Below are 5,889 nucleotides of genomic sequence, written 5' to 3'. Positions count from 1 at the left end.
GCTTCTACAAGCAACTCTGCTAAAATTTAAGCAACCCATAAAGTGGGCTAGAGCTGATGTGGCAGTGATATGGCACAGGGAATTGCTTATAAGCAACTCCCATTACAGATGCTCTAAATAATTAATGTGTTAAACTTAATGTTGAATCGTTCAGGTAGTGCAAAAAATAATCATTGACTAGGCTTTACTTACCTCAGTATTGAATTAGATTAGTTTTATGCAAAACTTTAGAACACCGATGTAAAAACAAAAAAGGAAAGAAAAATCTTTTATATTTTATTTGAAGGAGGAAAAGAATTAAAGTGAATGTGAAAATTAATTTGATGGGAAATAGGTAAGAAATAATGTAAATTTTGTAGTTGTTTGATAGAGTGTAATTAGATGAGAAATATAGATAAATTAATATTTGTAGATTATATTTTATATAGTTATATTTTTATGTAAAAAAATATATTTTTAGACAAATACATTTTTACCCTTTATTAACTAAGTATTTAGACAATAATATAAGGTTAGTCTTGTTCAATCATTTTTTTTTGGTTAAAAATTCTACACAAATTCACCCATAGGCCATAAGAAAGTAGAATTAAATCCACATAAGCCCACCATAATTTTCTCATAAATCCACTTAAATTGTCTACTTCAAAAACACTATTTTTTAATTCCCTATAATCTCTCCCTTTCTTTTCCATTCCCTACTAAATCACTTCCCCTAAACACACCATATAATTTGAAAAAGTCCTTTTTAGTCACTATTATTTTTTTCAATTATTTTTAGTTCCTATAATTTAAGATAAATCTCTTTAATCAATATATTTGCAATTTTGTAGCCCTTTTAATCTTTATTGTTAAGTTTTTTTGGAATGTTCATTTTGTGTTTATTTTGTGTTGACATGATAGAGGTCTTTAATTTTGTAATAAAAAAAAAGTGTTTCAACCATGAACATTACAAGTGAATGTACAAAAGAGACACAATACGACGAAATACCTAATTTAATGTAATTCTAATTAATATCAACACAAAAGAGATAACATTACATGAAAAAACTAATAATAGAGACTAAAATGATTAAAAACTATAAGCAAGGACTAAAAGGATTTATTTTAAACTACAAAGACTAAAATTGATTGAAAAAAACATGAATAGAAATTAAAAAGTATATTTTAAACTATAGGGATTAAAAGATAAAAAGTAAGTAAAATTATTGAGAAAAAAATATTTTAACCATAAATATATTAAAAGCTATCAAGTTATTATTAATAGTGAAATTATTCTTATTCTTAAAATAGATTTTGAAATTAAGTCCCATAAATTAAAAAAGAACATGTTTTATTATTCTAAAATAAAAAAAGAACATGTTATAAAGGGAGTTTTCACTTAAAAAAAAGTATTTGACTCCTCTAAAGTAAAAGATAATATGAGACTCGCACCTCCCACTTCTCAAACCCTTCTCCCTCATTTTCATTTCTTCCTTCACTTTACTCTATTCCACTTCCTTCCTTGGCTGAAAACTAGGTAGTGGTGCTGATTCTTGAAGGTGAAGTTGTTGGGAACCAAGGAAGCTGCAAGGATAGTCTCCCTCCCCGAAGCAATCCCGTCATTCTTCTTCTTCTTCTCTTCCTCTTCCCGGAAGCTTGGAATTCTTCTCCTCCGAGGTAAGGGAAGCTAGTTTCCGTTGCAGATTTTTTGTAACGAGTCTAGTAACACAAAGGTTGCTTGATTCGTGGAGATTGAAGGTCGATTTCGAAGAGTGCTTGTTTTCGGGGCTTTTGGGAAAATGATGAAAAAAATGGGGATTTTTGAGTGTTTAATGGTTGCATGTGAATAAAGTGATGATTTTTGAGTTGTTTGTTGAAAATGTGGTTCATTTGATGGATTGCATGTGTTTGAACTAGTCAATTTTGCAGGTTTTGGGTAAAAAATTTTAAGTTTGAGGGTTGTTGTTTGTAACTGCGCCGGGTGTAGTTCTTAGCGTCGGGCGTGTAACCATCAGAGAGTTCCATTGATCAAGCATGTCGGGCGCAAGGTTGACTCCGCCGGGCGAGCTTGAAAATGGAAGCCCCTAGATGGCTCGCGCCGGGCGTGGAAGAACCGCGCTGGGCGTGACATTAGACAGGGACTCAAGTAGTTGGGTTACTGGTGTGGCACCGGGCGTGATTAGATCTCGCTAGGCATTGAGACTCCTTGGGAGTCTTTGCTAGCGGTGGCGCTGGGCGCAATTGGAATTGCGTCGGGCGTGAGACCTTGGGGAGATCTCTACCTTACTTGCGCTGAGCGTGGGTTTGGTACGCCGAGCTTGTGAGACTCCTGTATGTTGTCTAAGCTATTAATGCTGTTAAGCTGGGTTGTGCTGAGTGTTGAATATGCTGTTTAAAATAGTTGAGCTGTGTTGTTGAATATGAGTTGTGTAGACCGTAAGGTTGAGCTGTTGATCACTAAGACTAGAGGAGATGATTTTCAAAGTTGCTCATTCCTTTGAGTGGATTGAGGAAGTTGTGCTGCTCTTAGAGCCCAATTTGTTGAAAACCCTCCTTGGGAAGTTGTCCCTTGGAGTGGTCACTGTGTTGTTCTCCTCTAAGTACTTAGTTGGTCATGTGTGTGGACAAGGTCGAGGCACACGTGTATAAGGGCACTCATCAGATGTTAGTTGCTCGAGGAGTGACGATTGACTAGGAGTGCTTCAAGAGAGTATTTCTTGAGAAGTACTTCCCAGAGAGTGTGAGACATGCCAAGGAGGCAAAGTTTATAAGGTTGCACCAGGGTGGGATGACGATGTCTGATTATGCGATGAGATTCGAGCACTTGGCTCGTTTCTATTCGCAAGCTATTTCTGAAGCTTGGAAGTGCTGAAAGTTTGCTGAGGGTTTGAAGCAGGAGTTGAAGAGGGTGGTGGTGCCTATGGCCATCACTGAGTTTCCGGCCTTAGTTGAAAAGGCTAAAGTTGTTGAACGGTTGGAAGGTGGAAACCGGGTGATGAAGAATGCTGAGGGACCAGCTGGGTCCAAGAAGGGTGGAGGTCAGAGGAAACCTTATGATAGGCCCCAACCACAGCACGGGGGTCCTGTCACAAGGCAACTTACTGACGCAGCTAGAGGTAGGAGTCAGGGTGGAGGTGTCACTCTCAGATGTTATAGATGTGGTGGACCATACTTCTTTCGAGATTGCCCTCATACTGAGAGCTGGTGTTTCAGGTGTAACCAAATGGGTCACGAGTCGACTAGCTGTCTTGCCAGAAATAGATAGAATAGGGGTACTCCGAGAGGTGATAGACCTACTACTGTTGGGAGGGTGTTCGCCTTGACTGGGGCTGAAGCTTCCACTTCATCTGATCTAGTGAAGGGGAAGGGCAAAGCTGCTGGTAAGGATGTGATGATTTTATTTGATTCATGAGCCTCTCATTCTTTTATTTCCTATGCATGTGATGAATTGTTGGGTGTGCCGGTACGTGATTTGGGGTTGATACTACTAGTGTCGACGCCCGCTTCTGCTTCTGTGGTTGTTTCTGAGTTGTGTGTTGGTTTTCCCTTAGTGGTGAATGAGAAGAGGTATAAGGTAAACTTGATTTGTTTGCCTTTGGTAGATATTGATATAATTTTAGGGATGGATTAGTTGTCTACCAATCACATCCTTATAGATTGTGCCAATAGGAGGTTGATCTTTCCTTAGGTGGAGGATGAGCTGTTGATTTCAGCTAGCCAAGCTGAAACGTTGATGAGAGATGGAGCAGAGTGTTGTATTCTGCTTGCTGCCATGAGTGTGGAGACCGAGAGGATTATTGTTGATATTGAAGTTGTGAAGGATTTTACTGAGGTGTTTTTGGATGAGGTGCCTGTGTTACCTCCTATTAGGGAGATGGAGTTCAGTATTGACTTGGTTCCTGGTGCGGGGCCAGTGTCGGTTGCTCCCTATAAGATGGCCCCAGTAGAGTTGGTTGAGTTGAAAAGTCAGCTGGAAGAGTTGCTAGAGAAGCAATTGGTGAGGCCAAGTGTATCTCCATGGGGTGCTCCCGTGTTGTTGGTGAAGAAGAAGGATGGAGGTAGTCGACTGTGTGTTGATTACCGACAATTGAACAAATTGACCATTAAGAACAAATATTCTCTTCCCCGGATAGATGACTTAATGGATCAATTGAAGGGAGCATCGGTGTTTTCAAAGATTGACTTGAGGTCAGGATATCACCAGATTAGGGTGAAGGAGGGTGACGTACCTAAGACTACTTTCAGGACTAGGTATGGTCACTATGAATACATTATGATGCCGTTTGGTGTGACCAACGCCCTAGCAGTGTTCATGGATTACATGAACAGAATCTTCCGGCCTTTCTTGGATAAATTTGTAGTGGTGTTCATTGATGACATCCTTATTTATTCAAGAACCCCGGAGAAACATGGAGAGCACTTGAGGTTGGTGTTGGAGATTCTGAATGAGAAGCAGTTGTACGCCAAGCTGTCGAAGTGTGAGTTTTGGTTGGAAGAGGTGAAGTTCTTGGGCCATGTTATTTCAGCTGAGGGGATTGTAGTTGATCCGGCTAAGGTGGAGTCGGTGTTGCAATGGGAGCGTTCAAGAATTGTCACAGACATTCAGAGTTTTGTGGGTCTAGCGGGTTACTATAGGAGGTTCATTGAGGGATTCTCCAAAATAGTAATGCCTCTAACCCAGTTGACTAGAAAGGATCAGCCTTTCATTTGGACAGATGCTTGTGAACAGAGTTTTGATGAGTTGAAGAAGAGGTTGACTACTTCTCCTGTGTTGGTGTTGCCTAATTCTGGTGAGCTTTTTGATGTGTACTGTGATGCTTCTCACCAGGGATTGGGGTGTGTGTTGATGCAGAACAGGAGGGTGGTGGCATATGCTTCAAGGCAACTGAAGAACCATGAGAGGAATTATCCTACTCATGACTTGGAGTTGGCAACAATTATTTTTGCCTTTAAGATATGGAGGCATTACCTGTACGGTGCTCGGTTCAGCGTCTTCACTCTTTAGTGATCATAAGAGTCTGTAGTACTTGTTTGATCAGAAGGAGCTGAACATGAGGCAGAGACGGTGGATGGAATTTCTGAAGGACTATGATTTTCAGCTGATGTATCACCCTAGGAAGGCCAATATAGTGGCGGATGCTCTTAGTAGGAAATCCATCCAAATGTCGGGTTTGATGGTGAAAACACTACCAAAAAAATGATAAATAGTGGAGGTTATTTTGCGGAGGTTTTAAAAACCTCTTGAAGTTATTAAATTAGGTGGAAACACTGCAATTTTTTTATTTTATTTACGGAGGTTTATAACCTCTTCTAATTAAATAATATTTTCCCTAAATTCCAATTTTTTTCTAAAATAAATTTTTTTTTGCTAAACCTACCCGCGCGCGCCTCCCTTTTATCTGAAGAGTGAAGAAAAATCAGAATCCCCTTTTTCAAAGAAATGAGAAAACCCTAAACCCGTGCATTCTTGCGTTTCTCCATCGTCATCGGTAACGACTTCCCCTCTTCCGAGAATAACAACATCGGTTTGCTCCGCGCCCTTGGCCTCTCCCACAACCACCTCCTATACGTACGTTTTTCTTTTTCATTCTCAATTTTCTAACTAACTCTCTCTCTAATGTGAAATATCCTTATTCTCAATTTTCATCCGCGCCCTTGGTCCAGGCCAGGCTCAAATCGTATTGCGCCAGGCGCGAATGTGTTCTTTTATGACTATGCTGATTAATGATGTTAATGTTGTATGATGTTTATGTTGTATGATGCTTATGCTGATGAATGTTGTTATGCTGAGCTGTGTTGTATGTTGTCTAAGCTATTAATGTTGTTAAGCTGGGCTGTGCTGAGTGTTGAAGATGCTGTTTAAAATAGTTGAGCTGTGTTGTTGAATATGAGTTGTGTAGGTCGTAAGGC

Source organism: Cajanus cajan, chromosome 8 (genome assembly GCF_000230855.2).
Source record: "Cajanus cajan strain Asha chromosome 8, NIPB_CcT2T_4, whole genome shotgun sequence".
Lineage (NCBI taxonomy): Eukaryota > Viridiplantae > Streptophyta > Magnoliopsida > Fabales > Fabaceae > Cajanus > Cajanus cajan.
The sequence above is the reverse complement of the archived record's forward strand: the minus strand, read 5'-3'. Positions refer to the sequence as shown.